The sequence below is a fragment of the Chiloscyllium punctatum genome, chromosome 17, assembly GCF_047496795.1.
Source record: "Chiloscyllium punctatum isolate Juve2018m chromosome 17, sChiPun1.3, whole genome shotgun sequence".
Classification (NCBI taxonomy): domain Eukaryota; kingdom Metazoa; phylum Chordata; class Chondrichthyes; order Orectolobiformes; family Hemiscylliidae; genus Chiloscyllium; species Chiloscyllium punctatum.
The window spans coordinates 65,681,478-65,707,730 of NC_092755.1; the positions used below are offsets into that span (position 1 = coordinate 65,681,478).

Genomic DNA, 26,253 nt, shown 5'->3' on the forward strand with positions numbered 1-26,253 from the left:
ACCATGTTCAAAATTACCAATGATATTGGAATATTGGATACCATCCTGAGAACGGAAGGATATTCAAGTCATGAATGGGCAATTTGAAAAACTCATTGGTATGACATCTGGGGTCAAGTTTTATAAAAAGGAAGAAATGTTTGAAGAATCAGGGTTATTTCTACTTGAACTAGAGGTTAAGTGGAAAATGTCTGAGGTTTACAAAATAGAGTCATAGTGTCATACAGCACAGCAACAGACCCTTCAGTCCAACCTGTCCATACTGACCAGATATCCTAAATTAATCAAGTTTCATGTGCCAACACTTGGCCCATATACCTCTAAACGCTTCCTACTCAGGTACTCATCCAGATGCCTTTTAAATGATGTAATTGTACCACCCCCCACCACTTTCTCTGGCAGCTTGTTGCATACAAGCACCACCACCTGAATGAAAATGTTGTCCCTTTGGCCCCTTTTCAATCTTTCTCCTCTCACTTTAAACCTTTGCCCTCTAGTTTTGGACTCCTCCACCCCAGGGAAAAGACCTATTCATGCCCCTCATGAGTTTATAAATCTCTATGGAGTCACCCCTCAGCCTCCGACACTCCAGTGAAAACAGCCCCAGCCTATTCAGCCTCTCCCTATAGTTGAAAATCTCCAACCCTGGCAACATCCTTGTAAATCTTTTCTGAACCCTTGCAAGTTTCACAACATCCTTCCTATAATAGGGAGAGCAGAGTTGCACACTATTCCAAAAGTGGCCTAACCAATGTCTTGTACAGCCGCAACATGACCTTCCAATTCCTATACTCAATGTACTAACCAACAAAGGTAAGCACATCAAACGCTTTCTTCACTACCCTGTCTACTGGCGACTCTACGTTCAAGGAACTATGAACTTGCACTTGAAAGATTTTTAGAGGAAAAATAATGAAAGATTTTTCTCATTGATTCATAAATTGGTGACATAGATATAGATTATGGATTATTAGAAAAATGTAGTAGGGAGATAGAAAGGTTTTCTCGATGCAGACTGTGATTATAGTTGGAGAGTTTTGTTACATGCCTATTGGGGGAATAACCAGAAAAACATTTAAAAGGATTTTGGATGAATGTTTAAATATAAAGAATGTGAGAGAATGTAAGGAAAGAATGAAAAATTATAACTGCAGCAACAATTTATATTTATATAGCACTTTTTTAGTGTAATGAAATACATTCCTAAGTACTTCAAAGGAGTATTATAATTGGAATATGACACCATGCCACATGAGCAAATCGTGCTGAGAGGTGTGTGATATATAGATTAATTTTTTTGTTTGTATTTCAAACTAGTGTCAGGTGATTGTTGGTTTATTTTTGCAAAGTGTTTTAAGAATTAACTAGGTCAGTCTTTCTGGAACACATGATTGGAAATCACTGTCAGAGAACAGGTGGCTGTAAAGCTTCCTGGAGTATTAATGGATATTTGTTAATATGGTGAGGACTTTACAGCAGAAGAGAGAAAACATCAAGCCATTGGTTATAGCAGAATTTAGGATGAGTAAGGTTTTAAAATCTAGTTCAAAAGCTTCTGGGTTCAATTTGAAGGAGAGCTGACTGTGGTCAGAATCAAGTATAGTGTCTCCTAGAAAACGAGATTGTTCAGACTAAATGAGGAAATAATTTGCCTCAGTAGAATTGGGTAATTTGTGAAATGTCCAGACCAGCTGTATTTGGTGAGAACACAAGAGATTATGGAAAATGACTGAGAAAGTCTAAGTTTTCAGTTATTTGAATATTCAAGGACAATGCCTCAAAACTTACAGGACGGGAACTGAGAAAAGACAGTTCAGCAAAATCTATAGTTAGCAGGAAAGGGAGATTTCTCTGGATTTTAATTACCTACAAATGATGCCGTTGAAGAATAGCATGATTTTGTTTTGCCATGTGTTTTGGAATCTTTCAAATTATGTTTTCCATAGTTTGCATGGTTTGTTTTATTTATTCCTTTTGTGTAATAAACTTCTGTTTTATTGTTAAAAAATCTGCAGCATTTTATGCTTACATTTCAGTGAAAGCCAAAGACATTAATTAAAAAAGAACAAAATATGATCTATCAAGTCATATTTCATTTTGGGATCTGACCTGCCCAGTAGTAACAGCAGCTAGAATCATATCAATATATTAGGTCATACAACCAAAGAGTAGATTTTAAGAAGTAAATCAAGGGATAAAGGTAGAGAGGAGAAGGGAGAATATTCCAGAGCTTGGAACCAAGGCAATGAAAGGCATAATCTCCAGTGGTGGAATAATTATGATTGAGATTGCACAAGCGGCCAGAATTACAGGAGTGCAGATATTTTGGAATGTTATGAGGCTGAAGGAGATTTCTGAGCTGGGGACGGGCAATGCAATGGATGACAAAAATAATAGTTTGAATTGTTAAATTCACTTGACCAGGAGTGAGGAATGGTGTAGCAGGAGAAGGGGATTTGGTGTAAATTAAAAGATAGCAGCAGTTTTTGGATGATCTCAGGTTTGCAGTCTGGGAGACAAGCCATCATTGCATTGGATTAGTTGAGTGTAAAGGTCATAAGACATGGGTGAGAGAATCAGCAAATGAGGTGAAAGTAGATGGCTCCAATTTAGCAGTTGCACAGGTATATTTGGTCAGCTGGCCTCCTTAAACATTATAATTTGTATTATTCTGAGCCTTTTGGGAAGAGCTCACTTTGTTCCCTGTGATTCTTTGACATCTGAGTGGTATCTCCTGGTCAGGATAACTTCCCACTTGGTTGGCAGGCCTTTAGGTAAGGCACTTTGGAAAGCTGATTGCTGCAGAAATTAAATATTTATTTTCATGGAGTGTGTTACATTTAGCAACATTGCTGGGAAAGAGTTTCTTTCTTGGCAACAGTTATACTTGTCCAGAAATGACAGCCATGAATAGAAATGCTGAATAGCATCAAGATAATCTGAGCAAAAGGCCCTTTGTTTCTTTATGGGAGTTGGGTATCAAGGAAACAGTTCCCTCTTTTCAATTGCATTTTATCCTATTCTCTTGTTTTTAAAAGTGATATGGAGTTTGCATCCAATAGAGGAAACTTTCAATAAAGCAGCAAGATTTGCTTTACAAATCATAAATAGTTTGGATCAGAACTTGTGCATACTCTTCCTCACAGAATATGTGAAAGGTTACTGGGATGTTCATTCATCAATTTCACGCATATTCGGGTTATCAGTAACTACTGCTGCGTTGTCTGAACATAACATGTAACCAGGTAAGACAAGATGGGCATGAGATCAAAACTATGCTGGGCATGTCAATATCTGCTAAGCATTGCTAAAGGATACAAAAGTGCTCCTTTTCTGAAATTAGAATCCGTAACATTTTCAAAAGATAGTACCTATGGTGTTACATTAATATTCAAATCATATGTTCATATAATAAAGTTGTCATGTGTGTAACACCTAAGTAAGATGAATAAAATGGAACAACACTGAATCCTGGATATTGAAATTGGAAAGTATATCATTTGGAAATAACTAAAACTATTTAAGTCAGACAATGTAACTATTAGTTCTATGGTCTTTGTGGGAAGAAAACACTGTAAATACACCAAAGGGACTAGTGAACTGAAGATGTATATTATTTTTGAGCTGAAGCTTGTCACAATTTATGTCAATTGCCTGAGTGAAGATGGTTGTGGTTGTTCAAAGTCAATCATCTCAGCCCCATGACATCACTACAGAGGTTCTTCAGGGTAGTATTCTAGGCCAAATAATCTTCAGCTACTTCATCAATGGTCTTCCCTTCATTTGCAGGAAGATCTGGATAACATCCAGGTTTGGGCTGATAAATGACAAGTAATATTCATGTTGTGCCAGTGCCAGGTAATGACTATCTCCAACAAGAGAGAATCTACCCATCACCTCTTGAATTTCAATAGCATTACCACTAATATGACTAAACTCCCAGTATTACTATTCTAGGGGGTTACAATTGATCAGAAACAGAACTGGATGAGCCATACAAATACAATGCAAGTAGCATCAGAAGTTAGGAATTAAGCAGTGAATAACTTACTTCTTGTCTCCCCAGTGCCTGTCCACTGACTATGAAGCCCAAACAAGAGTGTGATGGAACATTTTTCTAGATGAGTGTAGCTCCAACAATAGTCACAAAGCTTGACACCATCTAGGACAAAGCATCCTGTTGTTTCACACCCAACTTTCAACATTCAGTCCCTTTACCACCACCAGTGGTAGCAGTGAAGACCATCTACAAAGATGCATGTCACTAGCTCACCCTAGGGTCCTTTACCAGCACCTTCCAAACCCACAGCCTCGATGGACAAAGGCAGCAGATGTAGGAGTATACCACCACCTCCAAGTTCCACTTCAAATTGTACAGCTTCCTTGCTTGTAATGATAATCTATCAGAAAGAAGAAAGGGGACCAGGCAGGGAGTGAGGGAAATTTCTAAATGCATCTTGCTTGCAAATTATTTAACAGTCTTAGAAAATAGTGAGACCCACAGTTTCTCTTTGGAGACCAGCCAGAGCCAAGGCACTGTAGGTGGTCCAGCTGCTCAGGGCAGGAGGAAGAAGTGTGGAAGGGCAATAGTTGTATGGGTAAATGTAGGATAATAGGGGAGAGAATGTGTCTGTGTGCGTTTCTCTTTGGAGGGTCGGTGTGGACTTATTGGGCCGAAGGCCCTGTTTCCACACTGTAGACATTCTATGATGGTCTATGATCCTCCATGTTCTCAGCAATATTGGATGTCATGGACACTGAATGATCAACCTCATGATGCTAAAAACCAAATTTCCTGTCACAACCTCAGGGACCCTTGTCCCCTGTTAGTTCTACCCTGCCCATTATCTGATGTGCTACATTACTCTGAAAAGAGAAAGCAAAATGTCAATGGTTGTGTCATGTTTGTGTTTGTGTAATGTACATGTCATAGCTAAATATTTGGAAACATTTGGAAGTAGTGAGATTTTGGTGTGATTCGGTCTGTATTGTTGCATCCCTAATAGCACCTTATATGTAAATCAGTTCATGAGGATAGCTCACCTCTACCTGCTCAGTGTCATTTAGGAATAGGCAACAACTTTTGGCCTTGAAGTACAACAAAGGAGAGAAGAGAGTCAGTGCCCACACGGTTCATAATAAAATTCCCAATCAACAGTGATCATGTGATGGTAACATTGTATGACTGTTTGAGAACTTCAGTTAGCATTTCCCTTTCTTTTCAAAAAGTTAAGTTTTGAAGGGCGAGATGGACCATCTGGATATTAGTCCTGAGTCCTGGCTGCCAGGACATACTGCTGGTCAGTAATTGGATGTGAATTCTCAAGCAGTTTTGGAACCAAAGGGCCTAAATTTGGCTTTTCCAACATAAATCCCACTTCCAATGGAAAAGCCAATAAACAGGAAAAACAGGTGCATGCAGAACAGAAAAGCGGAGACTGAAGTAACCTCGAGGTATGTAAACTACATAAATAAAACCTGACTATATCCATAGTAGGAGAAAGTGAGGACTGCAGATGCTGGAGATCAGAGCTGAAAATGTGTTGCTGGAAAAGCGCAGCAGGTCAGGCAGCATCCAAGGAGCAGGAGAATCTACGTTTCGGGCATGAGCCCTGAAGGAGGGCTCATGCCTGAAACGTAGATTCTCCTGCTCCTTGGATGCTGCCTGACCTGCTGCGCTTTTCCAGCAACACATTTTCAGCTCTATATCCATAGTAGGGGTTAGCAAGTACCTACATAATTGTTTGAAAAGATGGGAACTCCAAATTGATGGCCACCTCCAGTGTGCTAATGAATGTACAAGCAATAGCTGGAATCTAAAAGAGTTATACCAGAGCTATTTGGATGGTGATCATTATATTCTTTCACTCCACATCTCAGCTTTGATTGACTGTTGTGGCTGTAAGAAAAGCTGAAAGAAAAAAGCAAATCAGCGTAAGTAATGTTAAAGGAATTCCTTCTTGTTAGGACTTTGGGAATGTAATCTTTGGAATTAAAGAAGCTAGATTTGCAGAGTGTTAAAGTAAAAATATCTGGCAATTTCTGATTGGATTGGCTTCAGGCCATCCCTGAAGATGCTACCTGTAATTAAGTGGCTTGAATTTTGCAGTGGCACAGCTCTCTCTGTGGTGTTGTTTTCCACTTCCCTAATGCTGCCAAGTCAAGAAGATGCTTTGACAAGTAACAGCAGTAATGTCAGCAAATATATAGGAAAACATATTGAAGCATTCACACAGATCGAACTGAGAAGTTAAAAAGCACTTGAAATTCTTTACATTTCAATTTGCAAATACAAAATAAATGTATGATAATAAGTTTGAAGCTAATCTAAACATACATAGACTTTCTTTAAGAATTTATGGTTTACAATATATGTGTTAAAATTTATTTATTAGTGTGAAGTGACTTGATATTTTAAAATATAAACTTTTCTTTCCTCCCGGGACAGTATTACCATTGTAGTGAAAATTGGATTTTCAATATTTAACTTGCATAATTTGAGTTTAATCACTGAATTTAAAGTTAAAATGATTTTTTAAAAAAATGACTGAGCTAAAGTAGCAACTGGGATCTCCTGAAATGTCAAGGAAACTCACACGAAACATACAAAATTGTATTCATTGGAAGTATCATTTTAATCATGTGGTCCTGAAACCCAATGAAGTATCGAGAAATGTGCATCCCTTGTTTTACTTACACTTGCATAACAACTTCACATTGTGAAAACAGGTTGTCTACAATTATTCATCTTGAATGAAACAATGATAAAAACACCAAGAGTCTGGAAAAGCACAATACATTAATAGCAATCTTAGACCAAAAAAGGAGATAGAAAGCAAAGTGGGCTGAAAGCAACATGGGTACTGAAAGCTGGGAACGTGATAGCCGAATGGTACTATCACCAGACTGTTAATCCAGATCACGTAATGTTCCAGGGACATGGATTCAAATTCCACCATGGCAGATGGTGAATTTGAATTCAGTTAAAAAATCTGGAATTAAAAGTCTAATAGTCGCTTATTGGGAAAAACCCATCTGGTTCCCTAACATCCTTCAGGGAAGGAAACTGCCATTCTTACTTGGTCCGGCCTACCTGTGACTCCAGCAGTGTGGTCGACTCTTAACTGCCCTCTGGGCAACTCGGGATGGGTGTTTAAATGCTGGCCTAGCTAGTAATGCCCTCATCCCGTCAATGAATTTTAAAAAGGCCTTTGCATTGGTGAGACCAATTGTAGACTGGCTCACTGCTCGTTTGTCATTTTAACAAAATGTCTTGTTATCATTATATTGTTTCCATTCTTGGCCTGCTACAGTGTCCCAGTGAAGCTCAGTGCAAGCATAAGGAATCAAGCATCTCATTTTTTTCCACTTTGTGACTTTACAGCCTTCAGGACTCAATGTTGAGTTCAACAACATCAAAGCATGAGCTCTGACATTAATTCTGATTCCAATATGCTCCCACTCCATGCCCCCAACCCTGGCCCAATATCTTGTTACAGAGTTGTGTTTTGGAAGAGAATCAGCATTATGTAGGCTCTTAACATTTCATTCACATATGATGATCCTTGCAAAGTTCTCATCCTGTTCTTGGTTGATGTGCAAACGCTGATTATTTTGGAAACACTGATATGAACTGTGATGCTTTTCCTTTGCTTTCTTTGTCATCTTCATCTTGTCAACCGTGAGACTTGTACTCGGTCCATTGCATTCAACATATGACATGGAAAGCTTTATGTGTGAACATAAAACTATGGTCTGATGTATGTTGTCAGTAACACAGAGCCTTTGACCGCTTATCAAGCTGCTCCTGTGGTGTCTGAAACCCTGTCCATGTGCCATGTGGAGTTGTAAAGGCTCTTCCTCCATAGCCCATCAATGGTCATCTCCTTGCATGTAACTGACTTGTGTAAGACATTGGATTGATGTACTTTATGTTGACATTGATCTCCATTCATCAATGGCTAAAGGCACAATGTCTCAATTGCTCATCCTCAACAACCGCTGCAATGCAATTGTTAAAACCGGATTGCTCAATCCCCCCCTTCTCCTGAACATTAATATGCAATATATTTTGAAAGGCCCTGAACAGCAGATTGAATTTTTGCCCCTCAAGTATCATTGTTTTAATTTTTAACTACCCTTATTGTGAAAGGTATGAGGAGAGCATCTTTAGAATACAGTTGTTTGCATGTGTGATGCATTAATGGACATCAATGCAAAGTAGTTGAGGTGTTCTAATATGTTAGGTTTTGTAGTTTCATTTTCCACGGGCTCTTTGGAGTGTGGATTTGGCCTGTCTGAGCACATGGAAATAGATCCATGCTATTTCCCTTTAGCACTGCCAATTTCATTTTCCTCCATTCAGAAATGAGCATTAAAGAGTGCAACAATTGAGATTAGAGTCAAAGAGTAGTTCAGCACAGAAACAGACCCTTCAGTCCAACTCTTCCATGCTGATCAGATATCCTAAATTAATCTAGTCCCATGTGCCAGCAAATGGCCCATATCGCTCTAAACCCTTCTTATTCATATACCCATTCAGATGCCTTTTAAGTGCTGCAATTGTACCAGCCTCTACCACTTCCTCTGGCAGCTCATTCCATACACACACCACCCACTGCGTGAAAATGTTGCCCCTTAGGTCCTTTTTAAATCTTTCCCCTTTCACGCTAAACCTATGCCCCTATGCCCTCTAATTCTAGACTCCCCGACCCCAGGGAAAAGACTTTGCCTATTTACCCTATCCATGCTCCTCATAATTTTGTAAACCTCTATAAGGTCACCTGTCAGCCTCTGAAGCTCCAGGGAAAACAGCCCCAGCCTGTTCAGCCTCTCTCTAGAGCTCAAATCCTCCAACCCTGGCAACATCCTTGTAAATCTTTCTGAACCCTTTCAAGTTTCACAACATCTTTCCCATAGAAGGGAGACCAGAATTGCATGCGATCCTCCAAAAGTGGCCGAACCAATGTCCTGTACAGCCACAATATGACCTTACAACCGCTATGCTCAATGCACTGACCAATAAAGGCAAGCATACAGTGCTTCTCAAAAGGGTAGAAGATACATCTTGTTGGATTACACTCCCACCTTTTTCAGTTTTACTACCCAAGAGGTGCTGAATCTATATTTACTTCTATTGCCCCTGTCTGCACTAAAGAACCCTCTTTCCACCCCTTTAAAACACTATCGTGTGTGCATGTTTGAGATCACACTTCCTTATTTTTCTTGGGTTTAATAGATAATAAAACTCCATTCTCTCTCACTCAAGAAAACCTTGGAATTAACTCTCTTACATTTTTGGAGAAAGTGAGGACTGCAGATGCTGGAGATCAGAGTTGAGAGTGTGGTGCTAGAAAAGCACAGCCAGTCAGGGCAGCACCCGAGTAGCAGGGGAATCGATATGAGCCATCTCTTACATTTTTGATCTAGTAAGCTGTGTTGAATTGAAGTGTGATAACAATGCACTGTAAAGAAAGTAAGATATTGGCAGTGAGCAGTGGAGCGAATGTTAAAAAGAGGGGAGCTGATATTAACAGTGTTGAAATGTTTCTTCAGTGATTGACAGCAATTTTGAGAGTTGAATATCATGGAAATTCAACATGTGTTCCTCTATGGGGTGTGTTGTGTAAGTTCTATGCTATTAAAAATGCAGTACCACATCGCCCAACATGGTGTGACTTTTACCATGGTTTAGACTAGATAAGTAGTGGTCCTCCTCAGTTTGTGAGATAGAAGTCTAGGAATTTCTACAGTACACCCTTTGGAGAAGCACAGCCTCATCAGCATCATCTTTTGAGTTTCTATGGGATTTTTGATGTGTCCAAACACCCAAAGTTGTGATCAGTTTCAGTGCAGTGTTGACACAATGAATGCTGACAGTTTTGCCACAGTAAAATCCAAACCATTAACTTTATCTGATGACTGAATACATTGTGAACAGTCTGTGTAGTGTTTGAAGGACACAAGCTTGATTGAATAAATAGGTTTCTCTCCATTTTATGTTTCGTGTTGGTCTTTAAGTTGACCGCTGATGGTAAATTTCCTGATAATGCCACTCTGGCACAGAGCTTAGCCTGCTAAGCAGTCATACCCGGGACAACCTGCACAGCTCTTGATTCACCGTCTATTAATATGATAGATGAACTATTGTAGGCTGCATTTTCCCAGCATATGCTGCCAGAAGTACACAGCGGGGAAATGTAAACTCCAGATGAAATTTAGAAATTAATCGTTTTCCAATTAAGTGAATATTGAAGCCACATTATGGAAAGACTCCAAATTAAGTTTAAAGATAGGGAAAATATGGCTGTACACATGCCTTGGAAGGATTGGTAATGCTGGAGGATGCATCGAGGGCACCCATTATAGTGAGTGCACTTAGAAGTGATAGCTTACCTTAGTAGAATTTTCCGTTAAAGTTATGGAAAAGGTCAGGGTGAATTGCTGAAATCCCTGTCTCCTTCCCACCTAATTGTAATGAGTAAATGTTTGAGAGGAAGATCTATGTGTGGGCTGTTCCTAATTCCTGAGTGTATGGATGATTAGAATCACAAGCACAGCAGGCTTTTCATGCTTTTAAACAAGGAAAATTGTTTACAGAGTCATGGGGTCATAGAAATGTACAGCACAGAAACAGGCCCTTCGGTCCAACCCATCCATGCCGACCAGATATCCCAATCCAATCTAATCTCACCTGCCAGCACCTGGCCCATATCCCTCCAAACCCTTCCTATTCATATACCCATCCAGATGCCTTTTAAATGTTGCAATAGTGCCAGCCTCCACCACTTCCTCTGGCAGCTCATGCCAATCATGCACTATTGTCTGTGTGACAATGTTGCCCCTTAGGTCTCTTTTATATCTTTCCCCTCTCACCTGAATCTATGCCTTCTAGTTCTGGACTCCCCCACCCCAGGGAAAAGACTTTGTCTAGTTATCTTATCCACACACCTCATGATTTTGGCAGCTATAAGGTTACCCCTCAGCCTCCAATGCTCCAGGGAACACAGCCCCAGCCTATTCAGTCTCTCCTTGTAATTCAAATCCTCCAACCCTGACAACATCCCTGTAAATCTTTTCTGAACCCTTTCAAGTTTCACAACATCTTTCCGATAGCAAGCAGACTAGAATTGCACACAGTGGCCTAACCAATGTTCTGTACAGCCGTAACATGACCTCCCAACTCTTGTACTCAATACTCTGACTAATAAGGGAAAGCATACCAAATGCCTTCTTCACTATCCTATCTACCTGCAACTCCTCTTTCAAGGAGCTATGAACCTGCACTCCAAGGTCTCTTTGTTCAGCAACACTCCCTAGGACAAGATGACCTCCCAACTCCTATACTCAATACTCTGACCAATAAAGGCAAGCATACCAAATGTCTTCTTCACTCCCCTGTCTACCTGCGACTCTACTTCCAAGGAACTATGACACTGCACTCCAAGGTCTCTTTGTTCAACAACACTTCCAAGTTAAGTATTCATCTCAGAATCCCACTGTGGTTCCCATTCATGCAATCGCTTACACAAGCAGTCTCAAGGAAAGTGCAATTGGAAGGTTTAGTGCATTCTTATAAGCTTGAAAAAAAAAACTGGTTCAAAATTCACTTGGTTGTCTTGTTTAGTGAATAAGTACATTGATGGAAAGTATTCTTCACATTTGTAGCGCAGCGTGGCTGAGTTCAACAGCCAACGTCATGTGCAGAAATTGTTTGCAAAATTTTTTTGAAGTGATTGTCTGCCTGCAGGTTACAAATTTCCATTACCAGTGGATTGATTTGCTGTTTAATGGACATGGAATGGAACAGACCTGGAGATCCTACAATCCTGCAGCCTTCAGATCTTTCTCAGACTTCTTCTGTGTCTCCCCTTGCTGCTTAAATAAGTAAACTTTATTTAAAGACTCAAAAGATTCAAACAAATGTGAGTGCTTCACCATGTGACATCCAACAATTGTGAATTAGGGTCATAGAGATGTGCAGCATGGACACAGACCCTTCAGTCTGATTCATCCATGCTGACCAGATATCCTAAATTAATCTAGTCTCATTTGCCAGCACTTGGCCCATATCTCTCTAAACCCTTCCTATTCATGTACTCAACCAGATATCTTCTAAAAGTTGTAATTGTACCAGCCTCCACCACTTCATCTGGCAGTTCTTTCCACACACGCACCACCCTCCTTGTGAAAATATTGCTCCTTAAGTCCCTTTTATATCTTTCCCCTCTCACCTTAAAGCTATGCCCTGTAGTTTTGGACTCCACTACCCTGGGGAAAAGATCTTAACTATTTACCCTTGTTACGACACAGGGTAAACCCTTCTGCTTAATTTAAACCAACGACACAGAAAAGATTTATTCCATGCAGTAATCTGTAAAAATTGAGAGGCCAAGAACTATTTAAAGTAAAAATTAACAACTTTATTTCTTAGAGTATAACAGAGACTAATTAACTCACAACTATTTACAACTCCTTCCTCTAACCTATCTTTTACTTTCCCTTCCAGAAAACACCGATAAAACACCTGATTAAGATTCACTGAAAAATTCAAATTTCAAAACCAGCCCAGCTGTCGAATTTTCTCTTTGCAAATTTGCTCTCCAGGTCAGTGTCGTTGTTTTTCTCTGTGCAAACTCCTTCTCTAGATGGGTACCTCTCACACAGTTCTGACTTAGCAGTCCACATCTGTTGGTCTTGTGGCTGTTCTCCTCCCAACTGTTCAATTTTCCCCAGTCTTATACCCAAAGCATCGGATTGCTTCCTTGATTTTTAATATTGTCAATATACTAAATTCATATTTGATTGGACATTGGTATTTTGGGGTATAATTTAATCCGATTGGCCGAATTTGAATTTATTTTTGTCTCCAGGCAACCAGCTGCACTAACTCCTGGACCATATGCTACATTGTATCTTGTTGAGAACATTTTGTGCTGTCAGGTACTTATGTAGCTTTTAACTTTCTTAAAGGTGCAGTACACCATAACATCCTATCTGTGCCCTTCATAATTTTATAAACCTCTATAAGGCTACCCCCAATCTCCAATGCTCCAGCGAAAATAACCACAGCCTATTCAGCCTCTCCCTAAAAAAACCTCCAACTGGGGCAAATCATTGGAAATCTTTTCTGAATCCTTTAAACTTTAACAATATCCTTTCTATACCAAGGAGACCAAAATAGAATGCAGTATTCCAAAAGTGGAACTCTTTACCAAATATTGTCGTTTTCTTTGATTAATACAACACAATCTGTTTATTGTTGCTAGATTACTGTCTCATTGATTAAAGATATTTACTTTGATGAGCGAACAATATTCTTACAATGCACCCATTCAATTCAGGAATGACTTCTAATGGTCTTTCAGGAAATGTGTAATTGATACCTTTTAATCTCAGACATACTTTTTGCCGTTCTTTGGACATAGACTGTAGGCTGTATCTAATGTTTTTTCTGGCTCAGTTTGGGTTGCTTTTTATAGGGCTATGAGGCCTTGAGATTTTTCGCCATATCTTACCAAACTTGCATCATTAATTACCTACCATTGTCTTATCTCATTTTGTGTCCCATCTCACCATTTGATGTTCTCAGACAACTTGCCACTAAGCCAGTATCTTCTGAAACACCAGCATTCCCTTGCACAGGCGCTGCCTTCAAAAGCCTGTTGTGCACCTGGACAAACGCTGGCAATCTAAGCTGATGTTACATCATGGAGAGATTTAAATTGGAAAAACCAATCGAGGTGTTGATTTATTTAAACCAGCTTAGTGATTCCGTATCAGAACATCAGGAGGTTTATTTTAATGAGCACATTTGTGGTTGAGCCAGCCCCTGTACCTGTGTGATTTTGTTTTCTATAAGTATTTTTATAAAATCTAAGTACCCATTGTAAGGGTAAAAATGGGAACCGCAAAAAGAAGGCAGTGAGATTAACTCAGTAATGCCATTAGGTGAACAGGATTCATTCAATGAGGTCGTTGTGAACAGGATTCATCTTGAAAAAGCGTGGAAAAAGTGGGAATCATCCATATTTGTTGCAAAGAGTAGGAATCATTAGTTGCAAAATCATGGGAAAAGCTTCCAGTACAGCACTACACAGTATCAGCATTGCAAAACTGCAGACATAAAGGCCTTTAAGGAAGATTTAGCAGTAGAAATAATATCAGGAAGATTTAATTTCAGATATACCAGATAAAACATAGAATTTGTTCTCTTGGAGAAAACAATTCTTAAGATACAGAATAGCTTCTAAATTTGATACAGTATTAGAAGTTGAGCAAGTTAATACACTTATATATAAAATTGGGTGTATGGCTGGTGACCTCATAATTCATCAGTGTTGTCAAAGAAGCAACTGCAACTTTTGATGACTTTTCTGAAAGCCTTTGACAATTACTTTAATCAAAGAACAAAGAAACTTCTTAAAAGAGCAAGGCACAATAGAAACAATGAAATCCACAGGTAATTTAGTTAATGATTAGTGGGAAGATCGTTTTGTTCAAAAAGCACACAACCTGTAGGCAGTCAGTCCATGTGACACCTTATACATTCCTACTTTGGAAATAGAACCTGTTTGATTCAAGGTTGGAATACAGACAGACTCTAACTTAGCACCTTTAGTGCATTGGCTGAACTGAGATGTCACATTTTTTTTCAGAACCTTAAGTTATGTCAGGAATGTGACTTGGAAGAAGTTCTGGGATTTATATATTAATGAATCAAAACCGACAACCCATTCTAAGTGATTAAAGACTTAACAGCAATCTAAGTTTGTTCAATACATCGCATCCGTTGTATGACACTTTGATCTTTTACTGTAAATTCTGTGTTCTATGATCCTGCCCCACTAGCTACCTGATAAAGGTACACAAGCAGGAGGCTGGGAGAACACAGCAAGCCAAGCAGCATCAGGGGTTGGAGAAGTTGACGTTTCAGGTGTAACCCTTCTTCTGGATTGGGGGTGGGTGTAAGGGGAACTGCAGATAAAGGGTGTATGGGGGCAGGCTGGTGAAGTGGGGATAGGTGAAGACAGTTAGAAGGTACAACCTGGTTGGTTGATGGGAGGAATGAATCCGATAGGTGGCTGAGAGGAATGGAAGGGAGGAGGAGGGGATGGGAAGGGAGTTGTGGGATGGAAAGGGAAGTAATTTGAAATTGGGGATCTCAATGTTGAGTCTTGTGGGCTTTAACAGTGCTCCAAAAGCTTGTACTTCCAATTAAACCTGTTGGACTATAACCTGGTGTTTGATTTTTAACTTTGTCCACCCCAGTCCAACACTGGCACCTCCACATTACAGTCTGAAGATGTATTATGTATCAATGTTGAAGCCACTATAAAGTAGGGATATACAAAGACTCAGGATATAGAGATCACAATCAAAAATGAATTGTTAAAGTCAGAGATCCAGGGTACTGCAAAAAAAGTATATTGTATTTGTCTCTCTTTAAAACAACTTAGACAACTCCGACCAGAATATTATGAATGAATTTGCCCAAGTGTCCCACAATACTAAAGCAGGCAAATGAATATGAACACAAGCTGATAGCAAAGCAAAATAGTCCCACTTTATTCGAAACACAATTACTAAATGTTCTCTCTCTCTCAAACTCTTAATAGTTTGAAACAAGTCAATCATTTAGATGGTATGCTACTGTCAGTTTCTTTGTGTATCAGGACCTTTCTATCTAGGCTCTCCTTTGTTTAGTTGATAAGTTGTTGGGTTTTGTTTGTCCAATATAGCCGTTACCTTTTATGTTCTGCTAATATCATTAGTAACTGTCTGCTGTGTTTGCACTGTGTCTGGTGTGTGGGTTTTGTGATTTCAGTGTTTTTTACTTGACCAATGTACCCAGCATCCCTTGCTGTTTGGCCAAGTTAGCAATCTGTCTGTGTTTTAACGGACAGGAGACTGCTACAAGCAAGTCCTGATGAAGGGTTTTTGCCCAAAATGTCGGTTTTCCGGCTGTTAGATGCTGCTTGACCTGCTGTGCTTTTCCAGCACCACTCTAATCTTGACTCATATCTCCAGCATCTACAGCACCCACTTCTACCCTGCTACAAGCAAGTGGCTATTTCAGCAGGATCTTTTCATCCTCCTTGAAGGGAAATCTTCAGATTAGATGTTCCCCAAATATTATAATGAAGAAACTGCACATTTCCATTCAAAAGTATTCACTGCAAAGAAAATCCAAAAGTAAAAGATCATTTGGTGTAGAGGGATTCACAGACATCACCTTCAATAACAGAATCAAAGTCTACATTATTTAATCCAGATTTACAAATCTTCCAATTCCAAATTTAACAGATTATGGGAGCATAAGGAACTTTACAATGTGCCTGCATTTATAAAACCGGGAGCTATGGGGAAAGATTTAACCATTTAACCCTCTCAAATGTTTTCCGAATTCAAACTACTTCCCTTAAACATTCCATAGCTAAATCATAACCAAAGCCATTGTTTTTAAATTTCTTATCATTCTGCATTCTTTTGTGCAGATATCACCATCCTGATAATCTTTTTTATTTGCTAGGATGTCCTTGGCTGTTACTGTTTTCAGATATCCCTGGCTATCACCTGAATTTGTTGTTGTAACAATTTAGGTGTGCAAGAGAACTAAAGCTTTCTTCCTCCTTCAATATTAATGTTAAAATCAGTGACAGCTTGGGCTCGCTCAATGTTGCACATTCCTCTGCCTTTTCCTGCCAAGTTACCTATTAACAATGAGACAACTGGACTACATTTCTTTCTAGGAGAGCAGTCACACACTGGAATCTCAATTTAAGTTGAACTTTGAGCCTCCAATTTCCACTGTGCTTGAGCTAGAGCCAGAATCAATCTAATTGCATGAGTTAATAGGAGATCAACATTTTTCTGCAGCTTTTCATTCTCAATCACTCACTTGCCAAAGAAAAAGAGGGGAAAAAATAATAAAAATCATAGAATCCCCACAGTGTGGAAGTAGGCCATTGGATCAAATGACCCACCGAAAAACATCCCACCTAGACACCATCCCCCCCCCACCGTGCCCACTTATCTCTGTAACACTGCAGTTCCCGTGACTAATCCACCTTGCCTGCACACTATGAACAATTTAGATCACTTACAGTGTGGAAACAGGCCCTTCGGCCCAACAAGTCCACACCGACCCGCCGAAGCGCATCAAACCCATACCCCTACATTTGCCCCTTACCTAACACTATGGGCAATATAGCATGGCCAATTCACCTAACCTGCACATTTTTGGACTGTGGGAGGAAACCAGAGCACCTGGAGGAAACCACACAGACACGGGGAGAATGTGCAAACTCCACACAGTCAGTCGCCTGAGGCGGGAATTGAACCCGGGTCTCTGGTGCTGTGAGGCAGCAGTGCTAACCACTGTGCCACCGTGCCACCCACCTCACCTGCACATCTTTGACTATGGGAGGAAACCGGGTCTTAGCTCTTTGCATCAATTGTACACCCTGGGTTCAGCTAATTTCTGACGAAATGGGAGTACTCACAACAAGGCCTTTTAATTTCAATGGTGTGACTGAAGTGCTAGGAGACTGTACAAATGGGAGCAACTTTGATTTGATAGAATTTTATGATCTAGTAAGATCATATTACTCGGTCATCTATCCCATTCAAAATCGGGTGTATTCCAATAACATAGATCACATATCACAGTAAAGACAAAACATGGTGGCGCTGTCCACTGACCTTGAGAAAAGCTGAGCACAAAGAATCAGTAATCCCTGCGGTGTGGGATTCCTCTTTCCTGACATTTGGTGTCAAGTCAAAGCACATCCAGCTGTCCAACAATACAAATGTCATCAAGTTTAAATATTCACATAGACAGTAAATCCTTCAATTTAATTCAATTATGTAAAAATAGTTAAATAAATGATCAGCATTTACATAATTAAAATAGTTAATCGTTAAATAGTTTTCAGTTACTAGTGGTGTACTGCAAGGACGTGTTTTGGGGCTACTGCTGTTTGTCATTTTCATAAATGACCTGGACGGGGGTGTAAAAGGATGTGTTAGTAAATTTGCAGATGAGGTCGGTGGAGTTGTGGATAGTGCCAAAGGATGTTATAGGTTACAGAAGGACATAGATAAGTTGCATACCTAGGCTGAGAGGTGGCAAATGGAGTTTAATGTGAAAAAATGTGAGGTGATTCACTTGAAAGGAGTAACAGGAATGCAAAGTACTGGGCAAATGGTAAGATTTTTGGTAGAGTAGATCTCGGTGTCCATGCACATAGATCCCTCAAAGTTGCCACCCAGTTTGTTACAGTTGTTAAGAAGACATACGGTATGTTATCTTTTGTTGGTAGAGTGATTGAGTTTCGGAGCTATGAGGTCATGCTGCAGATGTACAAAACTCTGTTGTGGCCACACTTGGAGAATTGAGTGCAGTTCTGGTCACTGCATTTTAGGAAGGATGTGGAAGCTTTGGAAAGGGTTCAGAGGAGATTTACTAAGATGTTACCTGGTATGGAGGAAAGGCTGAGGGACGTGAGGCTGTTTTCATTTGAGAGAAGAAGGTTGAGAGGTGACTTAATTGAGACACATAAGATAATCAGAGGGTTAGATTGGTTGGACAGTGAGAGCCTTTTTCCTCAGATGGCGATGGCTAGCACGAGGTGACATAGCTTTAAATTGAGAGGTGATAGATATAGGACAGATGTCAGAGATAGTTTCTTTACTCAGAGAGTAGTAGGGGTGTGGAACAGTCTGCTTGCAATAGTAGTAGACTCGTCAACTTTAAGGGCATTTAAGTAGTCATTGGATAGACATATGGATGAAAATGGAATATTGTAGGTTACATGGGCTTCAGATTAGTTTCACAGATTGGCACAACATCGAGGGCTGAAGGGCCTGTACTATGATGTAATGTTCGGTGTTCTAAAAATCACAAACACCTGATGTTGTGTGATTTTTAATTTTGTCCATCCCAGTCCAACACCGGTACCTCCACATCACAATTAAGATAGAAACAGAAATATCATAACTTCCTTTTAAAAAAGAATTCCTTTAAAAAGTGATGTATTTAATAATTATGAAGAGATGTGACAGTCCATGAATTAGTTTTCAGGAACAGTGAGGTTATTTATAAGGAAGTATTATCTCAGTGTGCCATCAATAGCATAGTAACACCTCATTCAACAAGATGCATCGTCTTTTTGAGGGCTTTTACAATGAGACCAATAGATTATTAGGACAACATTTCATCAGTTCAGTGATCTTTAATTGATGGCAGTCTGAGGATGTCTCGATAGTAAGCGCTGATTCACTGGCATAGGTCTTGTGGTGTAATAGTTGTGTCCGTACCTCTGGGTCAGCAGGTCCAGATTCAAATCCACCTGTCCCCAGAGGAGTATCATAATTTGTCTGAACGGGTTGATTAAAAATAATTTCAGATTTATTGACAGCAATTTCTGCATTTGACATCTGTTTTGTTATCATTACAACTCTAAAGTCCGGGACAGTGTTTGAATCAGTACTGGTAGCATTTTCAATACTTATTTGAATCTGACAATGATCGAGCAATTCTGTTGAAGTTTCAGTTTTGAAACTTCTAACTTCTCTGGTCCTGTATACAAGAGGAAGAGACTTGTTTCATTCAAAGTATGCAATGAAACAGCTTTTGCTTCCATGGGGTATATTTTGACAAACATTCAAAAATACAGGGATTGTTTGAAAACCATAAAGCCTTAAAGAATTTTTTGCCAATTATTTTCTCGACAATAGTTTTGCCCCACTTGAAGGTTTATGTTTCTATACTGTTTCTTCAATACCTTAGGTACTATGTTTAATGCTGCCACAAGTCTGAACCTTGTTACTGTTGCCAGCAGATGAAATATCCATCACAACCACTGGTATTGCCATTTCCTGCATTAGGGAATGAATGATAGTGGTATCAAAGTTTGCCTTAAGAATCACCTAGAATCATATCCTCACATTTCAAACACATTCATAAAGTGATTTTTGCCATTAGACACAAATGCTTAAGTCTTTGTGACAAGAACTAAGAACATTTTGGGAACAGATAGACCTAGATCTAGCAAGACAGATCCCCTTTGATCAATGACCCTTATCTGTCCAACTCCAAGTCATTGTCCCCAATCCCTCCTCTCTCCATAAACCTGTCTAAGTATCTGATCAACTACTTATACTGTCACCTGCAATTACCTTTACTAGTATTTTCCTCTATAAGTCTATTATCCTTTGAATGCAAACATCGTCGCCTGTCTTCTCTCTTTGTGCTTAACATTCTCGTTTTTAAGTTGTGTCATTGGCAACTGTGTCTGCCTTGATATATTTATAAATTGATATCATTACTTATCTAAAAGCACTGACAGCCAACACAGTACACTTTGACCTTTGCTTTCAGACCATATTGTTCCTGGCTGTTGCAGGAGGTTAGCCAGCTGCAATATAAGCCAAAATGCTTAACAATTAACGTCCCATCTAAAAGGATGATTCTATGTATGCTTTAGGCACATCATCATCTCATCGTTTTCAGTGAGTCAGGCTGCATTATAAGCTGGGATCAATTACTGGACAGTCACAATAGAATATATCACATGGTATCTCAGGGCAAGAACGTCAGATGCTTTCAAAATGCTTCCTCCTACCCCTGAGATACATCAAAGCTTTTATCCCGCATGCATACAAAAGAAAAGCTAAATTGTTTTTATTGCCATTAGCATAGCATAAAAAGTAGAAAGCATTACACACAGCCCAGGATATACTCAGCATTACTCTCAGTGCTGCGTGATGAATACTTTGACTGCTTCCACATTGTTTATGGGCGTCCGGATGATATTGACTAGTATATCAACTCTCGAACCACTGAGAAGTTAATATATGTACAATGACTACAAAAGAAACTTTATAATGGCTACTTTCTCAATATGAATTTGGATGGACTCATATTAGCAGGTCCCAAGATGCTTTGTAACTAATGGAGCTACTATTCGCCAGCAGTCAATATGAATTGATCAAACTCTTATTTGCCGAGTAGTCATTCAAAGTTTATTCTGGTGTCAATATTTATAGTTCAAAAATCAATTGTGCATAATCATTAAAGTAAACTTTAGAAAGCTAATCATTTGGATATGGTTTCATAAATGAGTGCTACTGATAGCTTTAACCTTTTTTGTCTGAAAGAATTCCTCTATAAACCTTGACTGATTGCAACAGCCAATTGAACTTGTGCAAATTAAAGGAATTACCATAATTAACATATTCAACATTATAACCTTTCAGTTTTATTTTCCTATTTCACCATCTTTCAAGCACAGTTCTTAGCTGCAGAACAGTTCCCAAATCCACAAAGGTTTGCTTCAAGATTGACTGCCAGAAAGCTATGTTAGGTTCCAAGACAAAATGTCTTTGAATTTGCATATCAATCTTTCTTTCAGTGCTGTCAGGGAACTGACTAAATCTACCTGACAGAGCGAGTGGATCTGAATATCAGCCAAGCCTGGAAACTTAAATTTATAACCTGGAGAAAAGCCGTATATCCCTGTATCTGTCTCTACTCACTATTGGATTCAACCTTATATTCTTGACTTGTTTTAATTGCAAGCTATTTCTATCACATTGTCTATACTTAAAAGTTTTTTTCAACAAATGAGCAACCAGTTCTGGTCACTATGATATTTCATTAATAACTGAAATTCTACAACATATGTTTTCATGATTGGACACAAGTCCATGCAAAGTGACAGGGCTAGCAAGTGACTTGTCTCCTTGGCAGACAACTGATTCAAAAATGGGAGTTTAGTATACAGAGGTTAAACGACCAAGTCATGAGGTTCTATGAGTTCTGTTGATTTTGTTTTGTAGTTGAGTAGATATTGTGTGATTGAACTTAATTGTGGTCTAATGTTTTGTTATTAAAATGTGAAATAATATTTACATGACGCAGGTATCATTTTAGCTGTCTACAACTCAAATGCTAAAAGGATATTTAAGCCAAATTAGAAATTATGGTTGTCAAGATGATATTAAAATTAAAAGGGAGATATTATGATAAATGAATCCAGGAAAATGGTAGTTTTGTTCCATTGCATTGTAGCGAGGTCAAAGCTCAAAATGTGTCAATCCATTACTAAAGGTTTTTGTTTTGCTGTGAAAAATCTGCAGTAGAATAAAACTTTGAAGGGAAATAAAACCAGTGATTTAAATATTGAACAATTAAACTGTTTGAACAAGGATAAAAGTCTGGATTGGAACTTTGAAACATTTGTGGGTGGGATCCAAATGTGGAAGTCCACCCCATGCTGCTGCAGCAAGTGTAATCGTTCGTGTTGCTGAAGATGCTGGGAAACATGGTGCTGCAAAGATGAGGTGTACTCCTCCTGGAGGACTGCCACAGGAGACTGTGCGACCAAATCCCCGGCCAGCATGGTTTGCGGTCACCATCCAGGTCAGTGCTGTCTCCAGGGTGTGAATACCAGTGGGGCAGTAAGAAGGTCAATGGCCTACTCTGCTCAGCAGGGTAAACACCGCACTCTTCTCTCTGCCACCTCATACTCATTCTATCTCTGCTCCTGCACCCAACTCACTCTAAGGCTCATGCATCCCCACTCTGACTAGTGCCTGCAATATCTTCCCTCACCAGCTTTCCCTTTTCTTCACCTTCTGCACAGACCCCTGCATGTCCTCTATGGTGCCCCCTTAATCCTTCGCTTCACCTGCCCACCCCTTCTCCATATGCACTAGCAGCGATTGACAGGCCACTCGTTGTTACGTCATTCATTTCACACCATTTTTTTCCCATGATGGAGAAGGCAGTCTGCAATAGGGCAGAGAGTGAGGGGGTGGGTGGATGTCCAACATCTGTATCTTAGCCTCAATGAAGAGAGAATCCTGAACCTCGCAGGAGAAGATCAAAACCGCTCCTGAGGGGATGGCGTGACATCCCAGCCCCAAGAAGCGAATAAGTACCATTCTGCATGCCACTGCCGCTCTCCCATCGATCCTACTTTCACTTTCAATCACGTCACATGGTTTCAATCCACTCACTGCAACATCTTTTCTCTTCTTCTCGCTCGCTCTCTTCTGCCTTGTAGGTACCACAATTGTTCCCAGGGTGTCTGCGCAGAAACAGCAGGCTGTACAAGACCTGAGAGGAAGTGAGACTGCCTCCTGCTAACCTCACCATGGCATATAGATTCATACAGTGCAGAGATGACCCATCAAGTCTACACTGACGCAACTACCACTAAAAGTGTGCTAATTCCAATTTCCAGCACTTGTCCCATATCCTTGAATGTAATGATATTTGAAATACTCATCCAAATATTTTTCCAATGTTATACGGTTTTTGGTCTCCATTACCTTCCCAGTCAGTCCATTCCAGATTCCCACCAACTGGTGAGTGGAAAAGTGTTTTTTTTTTCCCAAAGCCCCTGTGAATCTCCTGCCCCTTGCCCGGAAAATATGCCCTTTCCTGATTGACCTGTGAACCAAAGGGAATAGCTGCTCTCTATTCACTCTGTTCGAACCCCTCATAACCTTATAAACCTCAATCATGTTCCCCCAACCAGTCTTCAAAGCTCTAAAGAAAACAATCCAAGCCTATCTAGTTTCTCCTTGTAACTCACTTTCGCCATCCCAGGCTACATCCTGATGAACCTCCTCTGTGTACCCACTTTATTGCAATCACATCCTTCCTGACAACTCAGTGAGGAACCTTAGTCAGAGAGATTGTACGTATGCAATCTGGTGAGCACCTCATAGCAACAGCTCCTCAACTGAAGATTTTGATCCATTCATTCACATTATGAGGGTGTTGCTGGCTAGGCCAGCATTTATTGTCCATCCCAGAGGGCAGTTAACAGACAATCACATTACTGTGGATCTGGAGTCACATTAGTCCAGATCAGGTAAGCATGGCAGTTTCCTTCTCTAAAGAGTATTAGTTAATCAAATGGGGTTTTCCAACAATCAACAATCATTTTATGGTCGTCGTTAGACTGTCAATTCTAGATTGTTATTGAATTCAAAGTCCACCATCTGCTGTGATGTGATTTGAATCCTGGTTCCCAGAACATTATCTGGGTCTCTGGATTAACAGCCCAGTGAAATGGCCCAAGCCACGGCCATTTGAAGGACTGCCAGAGATCAGCCATCTGTTCAGCCCCAAGAGGATGACCTGTGGTTTCTGCTTTGGGAGAGACAGACACAGGCAGGCCCCTCAGCAGCAACCACTTAGTACACTGTAGGGATGACTGTGCCCTCCATCTCCACTCAGCCTGACCCCCTCTGACCCTTGGGAGCTGAGGCTGAGGAGGGTCAACTTGCCTCTGAACCACCTAGACAGAAAAGACCACCAAATCCTCCAGAGACTGGGCTCCAAATCAAAGCATACTCCCTCCATTCCAGCTGCAGGACCAGGGAATGTATTGCAACAAAGTGGGCAAAACCGTATACGGGCACTTTGATGATACAGAAGAAGGTAAGTGGAACTACGTACATAAATGTTGATGACTTTAACTTTCAAGAATCTGTGTTTGAGTCCCTCGGTGTAGACTCCCAATACACTTCTAAGCTTTTTTTTAAATGAGAGCCAGCAGCAGTTCACGGCCTACATTAGATTCAATGGAATGAGATCTCTGTTACCATCTGCAAGCAGGCGGAGCAATGTATACACATAGTATCAGCCTTTGTCTTCTTGGTTCAACATCCTGAATATTTGGCTTCTTCTTACGCAAAGCTATGTTTAGATTAGATTCTCTACAGTGTGGAAACAGGCCATTTGGCCCAGCAAGTCCACACCAACCCTCCGAAGTGTAAACCACCCAGACCCATTTCCCTCTGACTAATGCACCTAACATTATGGGCAATTTATCATGGCCAATCCATCTGCACAACTTTGGACTGTGGGAGGACCCAGAGCACCCGGAGGAAACCCACGCAGACACGGAGAGAATGTGCAAATTCCACACAGACAGTTGCCCGGATCTCTGGTGCGGTGAGGCAGCAGTGCTAACCATAGAGCGGCCATGCCACTGTAGCTGCACTGGCAGTGCCAGAGAGGTGCCATGTACAGAAAGGATCAAATCTTTAGGATGAAAAGAGATAGGTAGCCCACATGCCTATGTGTGAGAACTTTCATGGGTCTTTGACCTATGTTGATCCCATTTAAAAGCTCTACATATAAGTGTTGGTTCAAACCCCTTCCTTACAGGTTGAGTCACTTACCCTACCCTCAGAGTAGCCATTTTCTTTCAATTGTGTGCTTTTAAGTTCCAACAGGACGGCAGGTGACAGCGGGCACTCTGTTACTGGTAGCTTCTGCTCTCAGACTGACTGTGTCGGTCTGCTCACAGATATCAGCATCCCCTTCCTTGTAGCCCATCCTGTCAACCCCACAGAATTCATACTTCCATAAGTGTCCACCCAACCTGTCTGCATTTGCATACATCCAGCGATTGTCCCCAGCCCAGACCCTGGCATGTGAGGTGACCATGCCTGGTGTGGTCATTCACTGCTCTCTCACCCCATCATTGCACTCCTCCCTGCCCCTCCCCACTGAAAACCATGGATGGTCCCCTCCCAAATTACATCCTTCCCAGCCATGCTTTATCAGAATCAGTCCCTTCACCAATGTACTGCAGCCTTACTCAGAAGCTGCAGCTGCTAGTCCTGAAGACTAAACTGCTGAAAATCAGGGTCACAACAAAGGCAGCAAGTGCCTCCCTCACTTCCTCCTTTAATTTCTGACCATAGACCCACCATCTTGTGAGGCCTAACCAGACAATGTGGGCAAGACATGGCCAGACCCCTGATTGATGCCTACACATCTCCCCGAATGCTATACAGCCAATTGTCTGACCATGACCCACCCTCCTATCTGGATGGCTGATCATATCCACTGTCCTTGACAGGTATGAGAGGTTGGAGTCAAGAGTGTGGTGCTGGAAAAGCACAGCAGGTCAGACAGCATCTAAGGAGCAGGAGAATCGAAGTTTTGGGCAAGAGCCATTCATCAGGAATGAGGCTGGCCTTGACTTCCTGTGCCAGGCCCCCTTGACTGACAGCAGCCACCATGGATTTTATTGAGAACTGCTCCATTAAGAGTCAGATACATGACTGCTTGCTTGCTCCACATGCCACGTATTTGCCCTGTTCACTACTGCCATATGAGAATAATATACAGCACAATATCTATCCCCGAGACTGGGTACTACCCAGCAGCAAGGCAACCTGCCTGTTTTTCTGAATGTGTAATTGATACAGGAAGGTAAG

The 26,253-nt window shown here is 40.5% G+C and overlaps 1 long non-coding RNA gene across 1 annotated transcript in view; it reads right to left on the reverse strand.

Moving 5' to 3' along the window:
- Positions 1 to 14,486: 14,486 nt before the first annotated feature.
- The window catches only part of LOC140487912 (uncharacterized), a 199,511-nt gene continuing 187,744 nt past the window's right edge, over positions 14,487 to 26,253 (reverse strand). The window contains exons 2-3 of the long non-coding RNA XR_011962967.1: positions 17,704 to 17,794; positions 14,487 to 16,175 (exon numbers count right to left, since the gene is read on the reverse strand). This is a non-coding gene — a long non-coding RNA (uncharacterized lncRNA). The remainder of the gene's footprint in view (positions 16,176 to 17,703; positions 17,795 to 26,253) is intronic.